The following is a 17594-nucleotide window of genomic DNA, read 5'->3' as shown; positions in this document are numbered from 1 at the left end:
ACTAGCCAAGACAATGATGTTTGCTACAACATTCTCTGTGAATGCACCCAGTCTTTTTTATTTTTATTTTATAAACATAGCAAGAAATCTGTAGTATCAAAGTCTTGATTCACTGCAGCTGTAATCTCCTTTATGCTAGTGGGTTCAGGAGTTAGAGATAGTCATAGATACACCACCAACCTTGAAAGCTGAGAGTTTACTTTGAATGTTACAAGCAAATGTATTAAACAAAATGATAAAAAAGTAATAAGGCTAAAACAAATTTTCATTGCTCACCAAGCAACATTTGGTGCATGACCTGAGGGGAAGGCAAAAGTGGCTGCATGCTACCTTTGTGCTCCTCAATCCCTGGGCTGCAAGGGGTAGGGTTAGCCTCTGGTTTAAATTAGAGCTACCTCAGGGCAGCTCTAATTTATGCCATTGGATAGTGGCTCCCTCTGAGGTCATTACTTGTCTGGGAATCACCAGAGCACAGTCACACTCTGGCTATGTTCTCTCTCTGGCTGTGTCCCCAACATATACCTATACCACAGCCTGCAAAAGGGGGTCTCTCTATTATGCCTATTCCAAGGCAATCCTCAAGCTGCCTGGTTAAATCAGCTTTACAGAGCCTCTTTGCCATCAAAGACATGCAAAAGGGCTGTAGCAGGACCAATGATTTGGTCCAGATAATCTGTATAGAGATTGTGCTGAGCTGCAAAATTCAGTTTTGAGTTAAGATCTTGATTTCAAATGCCACAGAGTTGTGGGATGTTTGAACCCAGAGCTTTTTTTTGTACTGCTCTAGTGATAGCCTCAAACTTCAGAGCCAGGTTTTGGTTTCTAAAACTTCCTTAAAGTATGGAGATGTTTGGCTCTGTGGTTTTGGTTCAGGCTTATCTCTAGTTTGGACACATTAGATAAAATATAATAAAGGTAAAATACACTTCACGGAAATCACAAAGATTTCTTCCTAGTCTTCACCTGTCCCAATATGATGACCATTGATCTTTGAAGTGTAATTTTAAAAGTATGTCAATGAATCAGTACTCAAGCCACTAGTTGCATTATTTATGCAATCAATAATGATGGCCACAAAGATGTTAAAATGAGTATGTTTGATGGTTGCTTGGGATCTTTGGGGAGTTAAATTCAATAAGAAGAGAATTTCAGGATACTAAAAGAGACCAAAATCAGGATTCATGACAAAGGGCATCCCACTTACACTGAGATAAATCAGGAATTCATGAAGCTACACCAGTGTAAAACCAACATAAGTGTGATATTTGGGCCAGATTCTGATACCCTTATCACACCAATGGTCCCAATGGCATCCATGGAATGACTCATGGAATAAGGTACTATTTAACATAATATAACGGTGTCAATGTTGCCCTGATAAGGACTTAATCTGCTTCCTCAGTCTGCACATTCTCAAACAGGCGGCTGTATCATCCCTGTAAAGTCCATGGAGTTGCCACTTTAAAAAACAGAATTGCTCCTTTTAAAATTATTCAGTGAGATGTGTGAACCCTTCACAAATACTGAAAGCACTAATCCCACTATAACAAAACACAAAGTGGGAACTAGTGGAGCAGCTAAAAAATGAACAGGTTTGAAACATGGTAGTGGTATAATTGTTGTCATGTTCATAGAGGAATGTTCTTGAAGGATAGGCTTTTAGTGTACACCAGACAAGTTATAGAGGAATGTTCTGAATAGGAAAGAGTTAAGGTGGTGCTGCTTAAAACTAAGGGGCTGATTTTTCATCACTTTACTCCAGTGTCATGTTGATTTCAGTGGAGTTATACTGGCACAGACTGGTATAACTCCCTAGAGAATCAGGCCCTAAATATGGAGTTCAGGCTTCTGTGAACCTTTGAAGTATTTCTTTGGATTTGTAAAGTTCACAAAACTAGTTTGATCTTACTAACCTTTGAAAGGAAGTACGTATACCAGCCCAGAGTCTTTGAAGCATAGGTGCCGACTTCGTGGGTTGCTCCAGGGCTGGGCAGAGTGGGGGTGGGAAGAGGCAGGATGGGCTGGTATACGTACTTCCTTTCAAAGGTTAGCTTGGGGGAAAGGGACAGGTGGGGGTGGGACCTGGGGAGGAGCATGGGCCGGTGCCTATGCTCTGGAGTGTTCAATTCCTGCTAGGCACAGCACAGAGCAAGTGCTATCAGGGAGCAGGTTATGGCTACTTGATTCTCTATATGCTTCCAACCCTGGGTGCCAGTTAGAACAGCCTGGGAGCTGCTCTACTGTGTCCCAGATCACTATGGTCCCCAAAGGATCATACACCAGCAGGGATTTGTTGGAGTTCATCACTCTCTGGCCATTTCTTCTCTCCATCTCCGCAGCAAAGGCAGTCTGAGTGAGGTATAGGAGCCACACAATCTCTCTGCCTGCTAGGGATGCCCTAAGGAAGGAGATATCCCCAGAGAGAGATTTATGGTCATTCTCTGCTGGTTTTGTACCACATTAGCCACACACAAAAGAAAGGGAAAAAAAAAAAAGAAGCAGAGCACAGTGGATAATCTTGTCCATCATATTTATATTTTTACCCTAGAATTGCTCTCTCCTTTCTTGTGTTTCTCTTTGTCACAGCTTCTCCATGTGGGACTTTCATTCTGTTAACTGCCTGCTCCATATTTGTCTCCTTTTCCCCCCACGTTGGATCTTTTCCATCTCTCTCTCCCACCCGAAGAAAAACTTCCAACAACATTCAAGTCAAACTTTTGAACCTATGATGCCCAATTGATTTCAAATTGGGAAAAAAACTAACTTGCCTTGTCTTCAAAATGTATTGCTAATATGTACTGAGAATACCCATAGTATAATACAGAGTAGATAGGAGTGACTGGGAAGAGTATGTATAAATAATGGGCATGAAATTGTGGTTCAATTATTAATAGATTATCACTATCAATAAATAAGTATATAAATCTCACATGTTTACCATAAATTACATCCATTAGGTCCTGCTTTCCTCAAGCACATAAATCCATATAGTCTGAGCATACATAATATATTTATGGATTTAAAGGAACTGGTGTAATAGTTCTCTTTGAGGAGATAATGTTTTGGTCAATAGTTTGTTAAAATGTCTCAAATGAAGCAAATGGGCTTCGAGGGTATTATTTATGGAGGCTCAGGAGTGCAACGCATAAAACATAAATAAAATCTCTCATCAGCCAAGAGAACACAAAACCACTAACTTCTAACACTGAAGGGAAGCCAGTGAAAAAACTGACCCTGGTATTTTGGATTACTTTGCAGCTTGAAGATCTTTGTAATGGATCCTGGGTGATCTCTGAGGGCTTGGCTACACTTGCAGATGTAGAGCACAGGGAGTTAAACCAGCCTTCATAGACAGCAGCAGGGAAAATGCTGCCATGCGTTTACAATGTCAGCTGCAAGCGCAGTGGTGTGGCCACATCAGCAGCTCTTGCAACACCACAGAGAGCAGTGCATTGTGGTACCTATCCCAGTGTGCAAGCGGCCGCAGCATGCTTTTCAAATGAGGGGGGATGGAGTGTAACAGGGAGTGTGTTGTGTGTATATGGGGGGAGAGACAGTGTTTTGGGGAGCAGAGAGTGTGTCAGCATGCTGTCTTGTAAGTTCAGACAGCAGCAGACCCCCCCCCACCACCTCTCTCTCTCTCTCACACACACACACACACACACACACATATATGCACAAATGCCTGCCTCCGCAGCAGCAGCATTCCACAGTAATGGTTTGCTGTGTGCCCCGGGGCAGATAAGCATGCTGGCTGTCAGAAACAGAGCTTTGAAAGGGGATATCCGCATGCCTGCAGCTGAGTTCAAAACAAATACCAGAGTGGCCACTTGACTTCAGGGGATTATGGGACATTTCTGGATGCCAATCACAGTGCAGTAATGCAACACATCATCCACACTGACACCCAGGCGTTTCAGCCAGGGCACAGCAAGCTTTATGCTTCTCATGGAGGTGGATTACCAGGAGCGCTCCAACTGCAGAGTCCAGGCGCTCTCAGTGCTTTGCCAGTGTGGACACCTCAGGAGTTAGGGCACCCGGGGCTGATTTAATGCCCTCTAACTTGCAAGTGTAGCCAAGCCCTGAGAGTTTTAACATAAGAGACAAGCGTAGAAGCATGACCAAAAACAAACAACCCCGCCTTATTTTAATTGCCTTTGTATTGTAAATGTAGTTTTTCCTTTGTCTTAAATCCAATGGCCTGTATATTTGGCAGCATCCTGCTAAACACTCACCTCCCCCCTGCCACATATGCTACTCCAATAGCTGAGCAGAAGGGACAGGACACACCTCATAAATTTAGATGCAGAGACAATGGGAGAGAAGCACTAATGACCTCCTTCATTATAATTTTAGTAATTACAAAATATAATTACAGATTACCTTCTGTCCCTGAAAGAAGCAAGGACATGCTCGGGTTCCACTCCAGCTTAGCAAAGAGGAGCACATTATGGTAGTATCCAATCAGTGCATAACAACTCTGTAGGACAAGAAGCACCCAGAGTTCTTTGAAGAAGTGTGGTGTTTAGATGTTGCTTGTGATTATTAGAAGTGGGAGCACTGGCTGTTGGGAGTCTGAAAGGACAGGAAACAGGAAGGAGGAGTTGAGGAGACAGAGTGAGAGTTACAGAGGGTGCAGCAGCAGCTTGGTAAAGAGGTTTCCACTTTAAAAATAAAGTCCTGTTGAAGTTTGTTAGTACCTTGCCTGCTTGATACAACAAGAAGGGACTGCGCCTTCCTATGTCTGTACAGTGCTTAGCGCATTTTTGGTGCTACTATAATGCAGATAATAAGGAGTTCATTAATACAATGTGTAGTGTTAGTATCCCTTGATGAGACAGTAGCTTCAAGCTAAGAGACTTAGAGTCTGATCCATGTACCATTCAGTTTAACTGAAAGATGCCCATTGGATTGAATGGAAAGACCACCCTGGGACTTGGATAGGTCCCTTGTGATGAGTAGGGCTGGTTGGAAAACAATTGCTTTGTGAAAAATGTCAATGTTTTGAAACTTGTCTTTGTTCTGATGCAAAATAAAAATGAGACTTTTTGAAACTTTTCATTAAAGAACGCAGGAACAAGAGGCCCGAGATTAGCCGAGGGGCTGGAGCACTAAAAGAGGATGTTTGAGACCCAGGTTCAAATCCCTGCTTTGCCTGCTTCAGAGCAGGAATTTGAGCTTGAGTCTCCCACACATCCATCTAGGACACTACTAGGTTTAGTCTATTAGGTCTCTCCCTTATCCTCTCTGTATCCTGGACCTGAGAATTTTCATTGAAACATGTTTCTGCAAAACATTTTGGTTTTGACAAAATAGTATTTTTTTAAATGGAAAAAAGTTTTACATTTTTGACCAGCTCAAGTGACACAGTCACACACCAAGTTGTGGTGTCATTGCATAGTACTAGGCAGTTCATATAAAGCAGAAAATATAAAATATTCACTTGTAACTTTGAGTACAACTAATGATATAAAGTTCAGTAGGAAAAAGCATGTAGAAAATTTCACTTCTGTAGTTTCACTCTTATTTACTGCAGCATGAGCTGATTTTCCCTAGTCTTTTAACATTCCATGGGCATAATGAATATTATCTGACACTGCTGGGTTTCTGCAGCTGTGACTGTGAATGTATCTAACTGGAAAATTGCCCAATGGGCTGTTGTAGGCACATAATTGACCATTTAATCTCTGAACCACATCTGAGCTGTGATAGGAGTGTGATGTTGGATTCTTTAAAAACCTTGCATGGCTTTTGTCTGCATGGTTATATAAATCCATGAAAAGCAGAGTTATAAAGCAATAGCAGGATATTCGTCCTTTGGTAGTTTAAAAAAATGCTATTCAAAAACACAATGGCAAAATAAGACCAAAGAATATCCCAAATAAAAATCTATGGCATTGTGATTCAGACTATGGGCTCAGTCCTGAACCAATGCAGTTGATGGGAGTTTTGCTATTAATTTGAATGGATGCAGGATCAAGCCTTGGACTGTGTTTTTTTGTCTAATGCTGCTACAAATTGTGTTGTACGTTAGGAGCTTGATTCACAAAAGGTCTTAGGTGTCTAATAACGACTGAAGAGCCTAATTCCCAGAATCAGGCTACACTTGGATTTGCAACCCCTCCCCCCCCCAACTCAGCTGCTCCTGAACCCTGTAGGTACCTAAATTCATTGGGGTTTAAATTTTTGCAGTAAAAGTTCCCTAGATGCCTATGTTTCTGCCTCTGGGCATGAGCACTACAGCCCTGTGCCAGGTGTCCAGATACATAAGCCTCAGAGTAATGCATGAACAAATGGAAGATAGGTGTTCCTTAACTAACTTGCCTGTGAAGCCCAGTTCAGTAAGCATGCTCAGAGCTCACCTATCAGATTGGGCCCTGCAGCGGAGTGGCCAACCCGCTCCTGCCCAAAGGGGTTAAAACAGCCCCGGAGAAGGCTACAGCTGGGAAAAGAGAGACTGATTCGGGGAAGCAGCCACAGGTGGGGCCACGCCCCAATCAGGCCATGGCTGGCCCTATAAGAGGGCTGAGGGCCAGAGACTGAAAGACACAGGCATTCTCTCTCTAGCTTTCTGAGAGAGAAGGACCTGGCTGCCTGGGAGCTGAGGCAAGTACCTAGGGTGGAGCACTACTGGGGAAGGGCAGAGGGAGCTGGCGAAGCCTAGCAAAGCCCCAGGCCGAGTTATGGGCCCACAAAAAGGTTCTAGGGCTGCAGAGGGGCAGCCTAGGAATAGGCAGAGGCAGCTGGTCCAACCCCCCTTGCTGATAATGAGTGGTTTATAGACTGCTGTCTGTCTCAGTGAGTGGGGGCTAAGACTGGCAGTAGCCACTGAGGCAAGGCAGGATATGGGGTTGGAGGTTCCCCTGGGAGGGGAGATCCAGAGTGAGGAGGTACTGTGATGGGCAGAACCCCTGGGCAAAGGGCAATGGGGTCTGGGAAGGACATGGGTCCGAAGAGGGCGCTCTGGGCTGGAAAGAGCTAATTCCCTGGACAACCAGCAGGAGGTGCCGTGCAGGTGAGTCATCGCCCCACCAAAGGCCCCTATGAGCAAACTTACATGAAACAGGGGAGGGAGGAGAATCTCCCTCGTAACTTATAGCCTGGTGATCAGGCACTTACCTGGCTGCAGGAGACTGCTGGTTTAAATTCTCCCTTTGCCAGATGAGATGAAGAGATTTGAAGAGGCATCTGTGACTTCTCAGGTGAGAACCCTAACCATGAGGCTATGCTTTTAAAAGTATATAAATAATAAAGCAATGCTGGCAGTCAGACCTCAAGTAGCCTTCATCACAAGGGTGTTAACATGCTACAAACAGGAACCTTTTTATTTCCAGATTGGGCATATACAGAATATCAACCAACCCAACACAGATATAATTTACATGCTTTGCTGCAGCTCCCATCTTATCTAGTTAGGAATCTTGAACTATGCTGAATGCAAGAAGAAAGGATTGGCTTCTTCCAAAGATAACCTCACTTCTATCAGAAACTCAGAATTATAAGCACTTTGATATTTGCCTGAATTGCATTAAACGTTTCTCTTTATCAAAGGATTATTGGCTTGACTTGAAGGTTACAACTGTAAGAAACTGCTCAGCCAGCCAAAGGGCCAGATTCACTGGAATTACTTTACCCCTCTCTGGGGATGCAAATCAGCCATAATTTGCTGCTTTGCATCCCCAGTTGCTGGCATAACTGGCATATTAAATCAGTTTATGGCTGCTTTTCATTGCTGGAATAGGACTAAACTCTCAAAGTATACAGTGAAACTGTCCATGAAACTGGAATTTGAAGAGTAATGTGAGGCTGTTGATGCCTCATTTACATTGGCCTCTTCCAGTTAAAATGGGAGGAATTATAAACTAGAATTGAGTGAGAGACCTTTGCTATGTGGAGATCTGGTAATACAGCAGTGACCTGCAATAAGGAACTAAAAGTTTTACTTAGAGCTGGGCAAAAACTTTTAAAAATCCAAATTTTGACATTCAGCCTTTTTACTGGCTTCAAATGTCTTAATTTTATTCATTCTAAAAGTACATGGATGTTTAAAGTGAATGCAACTTTAGATATTGCTAATTTTCTACCCCCAATGACTATCACACTGCCATCCATGAGAGTTTTATCCCTCTCAAAATGAGGTGTAGTCCCTGCCACTGAACTTGTACCACCTTGGGGGAGAGGAGAGGAGTACCACTCAAACCCAATGTCTTTGAGGCAGTGTCAGGAATTCCATAACCAGCATATTGTGGAGACAAATTAAACTCTTATCTTTTCACATCACATCAGATTATGCCTGAGAGCATCAGATTCTTCTGGATGTAACACAACATAATAGGATATGAAGAGTCTGCAGTCTGGAAAATATAAACTTAAAAAATGTTTTGGGAATGTATATGTAACAAAATACTCCATCTCTGTAAGATACTATGCTTCGCATGGCTGGCAAACAAGGAACTCCTGGAAGAAGATAGGAAAACAGATGTCCCCCAAATATAAAAGAAACCAGCTTTTTTTGTCTTCCGAGCACTGCCTGAAATGATTGTCAATTCAGTGTCACTCCACTTATATAAAAAATGTAAGTTTTAAATTTCAGTCATAAGTTGAATGATGAATCTCTAGGACAGGGATTGGCAACCTTTGGCACGCAGCCCATCAGGGAAATCTGCTGGCGGGCCAGGACAATTTGTTTACCTGCAGCATCCACAGGTTCAGCCGATTGCAGCTCCCACTGGCTGTGGTTTGCCGTTCCAGGCCAATGGGGGCTGTGGGAAGTGGCGTGGGCCAAGGGATGTGCTGGCCGGCGTTTCCCGCAGCCCCCATTGGCTTGGAATGGCAAACTGCAGCCAGTGAGAGCTGCAATTGGCTGAACCTGCAGATGTTGCAGGTAAACAAACCGTCCTGGCCCGCCAGCAGATTTCCCTGACAGGCCACGTGCCAGAGGTTGGCACTCCCTGCTCTAGGCTTTAATTTAATTAGAAGAACTAGGAAAGTTCCAGAAACTTATAGGGTGTAGGTGAGAGAGATTTCAGCACGAGTCTCCTTGGCTGTAAACAAATTTGAATTGAAAATGTGTATAAAACTTCTTAGTAGTTTTCAAAAAGGTCTACAAAGAGTTGATGTATAGATCTGAATGAAGCTACTGATTCTGCAAAGGTCTTAACCATTTGCTTAAATTTATGCCCATGGAAGACAATGGAACTTTCCATGTGCAAAATACTTTTCTGAATCAGGGCCTAAATGTTCATGTTAATTTTAGGGGGGGGGAAATTCTGTATCTGATCTAATGAGGTAATAAGAGTGCAATAGCTCTTTAATATGGGCCAGACTGCATTTAGAATCACTCTGGGCAGTATTCAGAATAAAACTGCCACATCAGATATCTTAATTTACTGGGGTATGCAAAGGAAGAAAAAAAAATGCTTCTCAGAGGCTGTAGTATAGTTTGTTCTACAACTGATAGAATGCAACTGTGACTGTAAAGATGTATAAAGTCCGTACTCTTGCATCAGTCCTGTACAGTTATAAAAAGAAAGGGGGGGGGGGGAAGTAGAGAGAGAAAATGGGCAAGCCTAGTTCTAGGAGATAAATGAATACAAATAATGTATGTGGGGATCCTTGGTCCTATTATCTTTTCCAGGGTGTCATTCCATAGTGGTCCATGCTGGTTTGCTGCATGGAGGCTCTTCCTGCTCAGCAAAAGCTTAACTATGATATTTATCGGCAACATGGACTTCAATCAAAACGAACTTTATGTAAATTGAGAGAATTACACATTATATGCTGATTAAATATGCAACAATCATCAAATACAGGGCCTCTTGTTCCTATGGAAGGGAGAGATCTGGCTTAGCAGCTTGCTTGGCAGAGATTTAATGGGATTCGGGCTCTGGGGAGCTCTTAGACTGGCGTCCACCCCCAGAGGAGCTGAGGGTGGGGTTCACAAAGGGTTTAGGCATGTAAGTCCCTGTTTTAGACTCCACTGTGTTCCACAATATTCCTGCCAAACCTTGTAGGTGCCTAAACGGCTGCTGCAACTAAGTTTTCTGGGTAAAAATTCCCTCAGTACCTATGTTTCTTCCTCTGGGTACATGCATGACTGCTTCATACTAGGTGTCCAGATGCCTATCTCCCACATAACCCCAGAGCGATTCATCAACTGGGGAAAGCCAGGCATTCATCCACCTAGATCCCAGGCAGGACCCTAACCACTGGACTACAGAGTCATTTTTCTCTCTGGCCAGTGACTGTTTATCCACAGTCATTGGGAGAGAAAGAGAATGATTCCCACCTGGGAGGTGGGAAACCCAGGGTCCAGTCCTCCTGCTCCAGTCACTCTTTCTTTATTTATCCACAGTGCAACAGCTTCTACAGGAGAGACTGAGGGAGCCCCAACTCAGAATATACCATAGCTCAGCAGGTAGCGCACTCCTGACAGAGAAGGGGGAACTGAATCTGTGTCTCCTACATCCCAGACAAGTACTGGGATTTTTACATGGAGTGAGGCAGATGCCTAACTCTTTCCTGCAAGACAGCACCGAGGCACCTAAGCCTCCTTACTCCAGGAGAGGGGTTCCTGGTTATAAAACATTGGCAGAGAGAGACACCTGTCTCCATGAGAGGAGTGGGGCTTAGCATATTCCCCTGACATTGGCATCTCCCATTGGTAGGTTAGAACAGTAGTTCTCAATCAAGGGCATACAGAGGTCTTCCGGGGGTACATCAACTCATCTAGATATTTGCCTAGTTTTACAACAGGCTACATAAAAAGCACTAGCGAAGTAACTACAAAAAAAGTTTCATGCAGACAATGACTTGTTTTTACTGCTCTATATACTATACACTGAAATGTAAGTACAATATTTATATCCCAATTGATTTGTTATAATGTAGTAAAGATGAGAAAGTCAGCAATTGTTCAGTAATAGTGTGGCTGTGATGCTTTTGTATTCTTATGTCTGATTTTGTAAACAAGTAGTTTAAGTGAGGTGAAACTTGGGGGTTTCGCAAGACAGACTCCTTAAAGGGATACAGGAGTCTGGAAAGGTTGAGAGCCACTAGGTTAGAGGGCTCCTGGCCTAGAGTGCTGGCTTTTGCGGATCACATCCTAAGGCTCCTCCTCTCTCACCATTTATTGTATAGGGAGCCTAGGTGCCTGAGGCAAGCTTGTGGATCACAGTGTTCCTGTGATTTTTTTTTTTTTTTTTGGTAGGCATCTAAAGGTTAGTTGCTGTGACATTTAGCATAGCAACATCTAAGTACCTTTGTGGATCTGGCTGCCTCCCAGGTACTGGAAGGGACCATGTTGAGCAGCTGCCTGGTCTACCTAAGATTCTCTCCAACATGGGAAGCAATGAAAATTAATACAATTCCAAGGCTGGAGATTTGATCTGCAGGGGCCAATAGGAGCTGGTAGAGGAGAGCTGAGCAGGTACATTCCGTCCAATAACCCACCTGGGTTTTGGATGGAATTTCCTCTATGCTCACAAAGGATAAGTTTCTTCCTTTAAGTTTTTTGGCCATTTATAAATGTCAAAGTGCTCCTCACTTAACCCTCATCCTGAAGTACTTCCTGTGCTAATGACTAAAACGATTTCTCTGTTTTACATCAGAAATTAGCCAAGTGTCACAGGTATACAACAATTCTGATTTAAATATTTTTTTCAGAGAAATAACGCAACACCTTTAACAATGCATTTCTTTTTAAAAAGTCACTGGAAACTCAGCCTCATACAGCCAGTAAGATTGATGCCCTGACTCTACATTAATAAGAAACATTTCACGAAATCAAACCACAGATTTAAAGAACTAAAAGGTTAATATTTTTAAATGAAGAGTGTTTGCAACAATGTTCCTGAAAAACTACCATTGAATTCTGGGTGGTCGAGATTTCACCCGGTAGAAAATAAAGGTGTAGGGCTACATCCTCACCTGGGATAAAGTGATGTCAGTAGAACCTGCTGCTTTGCACCAGTTGAGGATCTGACCCATACAGTCCACTTCTCCTCATTTACACTAGTGTAACAGACAGTAGCTCCATTGAAATCAATACTTTCACTCTTGTAAGACTGGTATAAATGAGAATATAATAAAGCCCATTATACCCTTATGTATCTTCCTCCTAGCTCTCCAGACCATCACATCAAGGGGGAAAAAAGCCTTGAATAATCTTGAAGGTTTTTTTTCCCCCTAGATACAGGACAAAAACACATAGCTACAGTAAATCTGGGCTAAGGGTCACTTCTAGAAGCTGTCACAACATGCCGAAGTCCTGATCATGCCAACTTTGTGCATTTATTATTCTTACTATTTGTATTACAGTAGCTCTTAGAGGACTCACTTGATATTGGGCTTCCATTGTTCTAGGCACTGTGCAAACACATAGTAAGACGCAGTTCCTGCCTTAACTGAAGTAAATAAAAAACAGACAAAAGAAGCATTGCTTTCCCCATTTTACAGGTGGGGAACTGAGGCAGAAGAAGTGCCTTGCCCTTAACCACACAGAACTCCATAGCAGAGCTGGGAAATGAACCCCATGTGCTTAATTGTGATCTAGTGCCTTACCCATAGGACCATCCTTAATCTAAAAAAAAATCCTCTTGAATTTACTAGGAGTTTTGCATCTGTAAGGACTGCAAGAATGAGCTATAAGTATAAGAACAACAAATCTGTATAAAAAATTTATACATCAGGAGCTAATATCAACTGTTGGGTTAGACTGTGAGTCTCATTCGGCAAAGATGTACTATATGACTCACTAGTAGCCCAGAAGTGTGAGGGGCTGAGCTTCCCCTGGGCTTGAACTTGCAAGAGATGCAGAAACGACTAGAGAGTGGCACAACTCAAGTAGCTCCCAAGAATTCCAAGCATGGTGCCCATTCCCTTGCAATCCAAGAACTTCTCCTCTTTTCCTGGGAGTTCTGCTGTAAGGAGTTCACTTGTTGGCAGATCGTTCATTAGCATTAAAAAGTACAAAGCGCAGCTCCAATTGAACCACCCTGGGACTGAATGGGGCTACTAGAGAGTAAGGCTCTAATGACTGTGACCGACGCTGGCACAGCTAGGTCCAAAGAAAATAATCAACAGCTCCAACTTCCTGTGCAATCTACATGTCCATCACTGCAAAAACTGCTGTTCCCCAGTGCTCAGTGCTGTTTTCCAGTTGTTCTGCTACTCCTACCACAGCCATCAGATGCAAAATCCTCAAAGCTGCTAACGACTAAACAGAGTGGACTTTGGAGCAATGGACCAGCAAGTAACATAGGCTCTTGAGAAGGAAAGGGAATGTCCGGTGTGTTAGTGTTACAGCTGGTCAAAACATTTTCTGTCAAAAAAGTTTCTGATGAAAAGTTGGATTTTGCAACTAAAGAAAAAAATTACATGGAAAGCATCCTCCAAAGTCTTCAATACTTTTGTCAGAAAACCAATTCCCCACCCTCTCAACCACATCTTTTTGGCCAAAACTTTTCATTTTTCACTGAAGATGTTCAGTTTTAATTTTTTAATGGAAAAAAATCAATTTTGAACTGACAAAAAAACCCAAAACCAAAAACCACAACACCTCAAATGCCTTCCAGTTGTCTAGCATGTTTGTGAAAAGCTGCACATGTGATTATAGCTAACTTGTTAATTACCCTTCCAGACCAGTAAAGGTGCCACCACAGAAACTAATTCCTGTCCTTAAGTAGGAAGCTTGTGTTCAGGGAACTCTGGAGGTCTCCCAAGCATGGAGAAGCTGTGAGATTGCCTGTAATGCAGTTTAATTTCTAAATAATTGGAAATAGATAAGGAAAAATGCTGGACACAGTTGATTTAGTTCTGGCACTTCATGTGACAGCTCCAGAGACCAAAGATACTCACTCCTTGCCCTTATTCTATTCTACTTGCTTGCCTTCTCTGAAGTCCTATTGTCCCATTGCTTCATTTTTGGCATGAAGATACACTATACTTGTTTAATATAGATATTGGACATCAAGCCTCAGATAATTCCCCAGCCTCTGGATGTTGGAAGCTGAACGTACCCTTTTGATTTACATATATGAAGAAGAGACAAGTTTTCTCACACTAAATTTTTCAGAGCCTTCCAACATACTTGTTAGATGTGATATAAACTCCTTAATGATTTAATCTATTTCCACAACTATTCCCTAGGTACAGAAAAGTAATTTTAAACAAGCCCTGCTTTGTACATTTCAGAATGAAATCATGTTTCTCTTATTTTAGATATTGCACAATATATAACACCATATGTGAATGAAAAAAAAAATTGAACAAACATACATATTTTAGCTGGATAGGACTCCTGAGAAAACAATTGATTTGGCCAGAGATAAACTGACAAATTCTTAGCTGAGCCCTGTAAAGACCTGATGAGAACTTAAAATTAACTTACAGCGTAGTAATAAAAACTCAGTCATAAGGGGCCAAATTTTAAACAGAGACTCAACCTGATCTCCATTTGCACATGGGTCCTTTTGTGTGAGCATAATCCCTAGCTTGTGCTATTTTTAGCATACTAACTTGTAGGCACAAGTTAATATACAGGGGCTAAACAATATTTGTTCAGACCAGATTGTGCTAATGAAAAGTGGCTGCATTATATGGGAAAATCTGGCCTGTAAAGCTTAAAATGTGTATGCTAAGTGCCAGACCTTGCACATGCCAGTGATTGTGTGCACGCAAATTAGGACCACAGCAGCAGTGGCACTTCTACACAGCAAAAGGATGATAGCAAATTCCAGAAGTCAGCATCAATATGAAAGTCCCTCCCGAAGGGAGGGTGGGGAGAGAGCCGGGCTTCAGAGGAAGGGTGTTCAGTCTGCATGGACAGAATTTGGGTGACTATGGTCACAGTGTTGATGATGAGATACAAAGTTGTGGTGGGGGCAGTAGAGAGATCCATACTCAGAAAGACAGGCCTGAGCTATATGCCTGCCCTGGCAATGACATGCATTCTAACGGTTTCAAAAGGCAGCAGTTAAAAGTGCTAACTACCCACCTCCTGTCACCACTGGGCCTGATTTTCAGAAGTGGTAGGCACTAAAAACTCCAGCTGAATGAAACTGGAGATGCAGGTGCTCAATACCTCTGAAAACATGCCTGCTCTGTAGAGTCCAAGTGCTCACTCTTGTTTGCCTGTGGAGTGGACAAACCCCAAATGGACTGGCACAGGCAAGTGTGAGTGCTCTGTCCTGGAGATGGACTGAAGCCAGCCCTGCCTGCAATACTTGCAAGCAATGTGAAGCTTGCAAGGAGAGCCCTCCAGTTGGAGAGAATCAAAGAGGAAGCAGGATTTAAAGCTAGGCTGCCTTGGGAGAGGAATATTGGGTCTAAGGCAGAGGGGAAGCCAAGCTCTAGGAGCAGCCAATCTTAAAGTGAAGGCAGGGCTGGTTCCAGGCTTTTTTGCCGCCCCAAGTGGTGGGAAAAAATAAAAATAAAAATATGTAGCGATTGGCAGCAATTCGCCGCTTTCTCCTTTGGCGACATTTTGGCGGCAGGAGAGCCTGACCTGCCACCCCTTCCCCTTGGCCGCCCCAAGCACCTGCTTGCTGAGCTGGTGCCTGGAGCCAGCCCTGGGTGAAGGCTTGGACGAGACTTTAGGTTGTCTCAGTGTTCATTTGTTTGTAATAAAGTGAAATCCCAGGAAGGGGGCATATTTTCACCGTACACAGAGCAAGTGGACTGTGTCCAATAGCTGGTGGGAAAGTCACCAGCTCACAATGTCTAAATGAGAGCCCAGATGAGGCCAACCCTATCTTTAAATGTGCAACTACATTTTCATCATGGACCTCTATTGATTTTATATGAAATATGAATTAAGACCATGGTAGCCACTCAATTGTCTGGGAGCAGGACACCTATATGATTGCCTGAAGTTCTGGCATGAGTACCATGGTGGATAGCTCTGCTTCTCAGAGCTGTCCTACACAAGGGTACAGCTTGTGTGTGCTGGAGACCTAGTCGGAGACTGTGGAACATATTCCCCTAGGATCTAAGAATTGCCTCAAACCTCACCTTTTCCACTGAAAGTGCAAGGCACACTTCTTGGCCCTTACCTTCAATAACAGACACACACATACCACACTACAGTAGACATAAAATACATAAAAAATTAAACAAAACCAAGCCTTACATAATTTCCCCCTTGTAGAGGAAAAAAATGAGAGAGAACAACATGCAACAGATGTTAGTGATGTTGGATAAATGCTTTAGTACTATGATGAGCATAGTGTAAGAACCTATATAGAATGAAATACTACAGTGATGAGGTGGTATAAGGACCTGAGTAGAATATGATTATTGTATGGAGCAGGTGGTAAGCTCTTTGGAGCAGGGATGGTCTTCATTTTGTGTGTTCTATAGAGTCAAGTACACTATCCTCGCAGAATAAATAATTAATATAATGAGTGACCAAGATGGGTACTCTCCACCCCGATGGAAAGCCAAGTAGCAACTGTGCTAAATATTTGCAGCTGGAAGTCATTTTATTATCTTGGCACAATGGCACTCATGTTGTCTATACAAGATAGACATGTTTATCAGTCTCAACAGCAGCAGGATTTTTTCTTGAGTTTTGTTAACTATTTTTTTCCCTTTTTTTGTTAAGCTGCTACCTTCTGTAGCATTATCCAGTGAAAATAGAAGAGTTATTGTCAGGGTTCCCTCCCCACTCTGAACTCTAGGGTACAGATGTGGGGACCCACATGAAAGACCCCCTAAGCTTATCTCTACCAGCTTAGGTTAAAAACTTCCCCTAGGCACAAATTCTTCCTTGTCCTTGGAACGGTATCGCTCCCACCAAAATTCACTTTGTTCTGTCTGTTACTACTTGAAACCACTTAAATCCTACTTTCTGTATTTAATAAAATCACTTTTTACTTATTAACACATACTTTGGGTTAATTAATACGGGGGGAGGGGAGACAAACAGCTGTGCACATCGCTCTATCAGTGTTATAGAGGACAAACAATTTGAGTTTACCCTCTATAAGCTTTATACAGGGTAAAACGGATTTATTTGGGTTTAGACCTCATTGGGAGTTGGGCATCTGAGCGCTAAAGATAAGAACACTTCTGTTAGCTGCTTTCAATTAAGTCTGCAGCTTTGGGGCAAGTAATTCAGACCCTGGGTCTGTGTTGGAGCAGACAGGCTTAGCAACACAGGGTGCTGGGGCAGAAGCAGTCTTGGCACATCAGTTGGCAGTTCCCAAGGGGTTTTCTGTGATCCAACCTGTCACAGTGGCCTAGTCGAGCAGGATCTGTGCACAGCTGATTGCTTTAAAATACTGGTAGTGATTTAAAGTGAGTTTTAAGTGTGGTGGCTGAAGAACAGGCAAAGTGGTTACTGGTTTGTTATTTTCTGTTTGCTTATTTCGGGTAAGGAAAATAGGAACAAAAAAGAAAGCAAAATAAGTAAAAGTAAAGATAAAAAAGAGCTATAACTACACAAGTTGCAAATTGCCCCAAAAGGCTAAACACTGGGCACTGAAAAAGTCTCTGTTAACTAAAAAGCCCCTGAGCTGAGTGCATCTCAGTTTCAGTAAACTGCAAATGGGTGTGGCCCAACCTCTGTGTCTGTGGGCTTACTACTACAACGC

At 42.7% G+C, this 17594-nt stretch overlaps 1 protein-coding gene and 1 long non-coding RNA gene across 4 annotated transcripts in view; one reads left to right on the top strand and one right to left on the bottom strand.

Annotated features, from left to right (window-relative positions):
* Positions 1-17594, bottom strand: part of SLC28A3 (solute carrier family 28 member 3) — a 123589-nt gene that overhangs the window by 91769 nt on the left and 14226 nt on the right. The window lies entirely within an intron of this gene.
* LOC120408442 lies at positions 7106-9901 on the top strand. Its single transcript, XR_005600687.1, has 3 exons — positions 7106-7202; positions 8422-8575; positions 9638-9901. It is a non-coding gene; the product is annotated as an uncharacterized LOC120408442 (long non-coding RNA).

This window comes from Mauremys reevesii, linkage group 6 (assembly GCF_016161935.1).
Source record: "Mauremys reevesii isolate NIE-2019 linkage group 6, ASM1616193v1, whole genome shotgun sequence".
In the NCBI taxonomy this organism is placed as follows: Eukaryota; Metazoa; Chordata; order Testudines; family Geoemydidae; genus Mauremys; species Mauremys reevesii.
The sequence above is the reverse complement of the archived record's forward strand: the minus strand, read 5'-3'. Positions and strand labels throughout refer to the sequence as shown.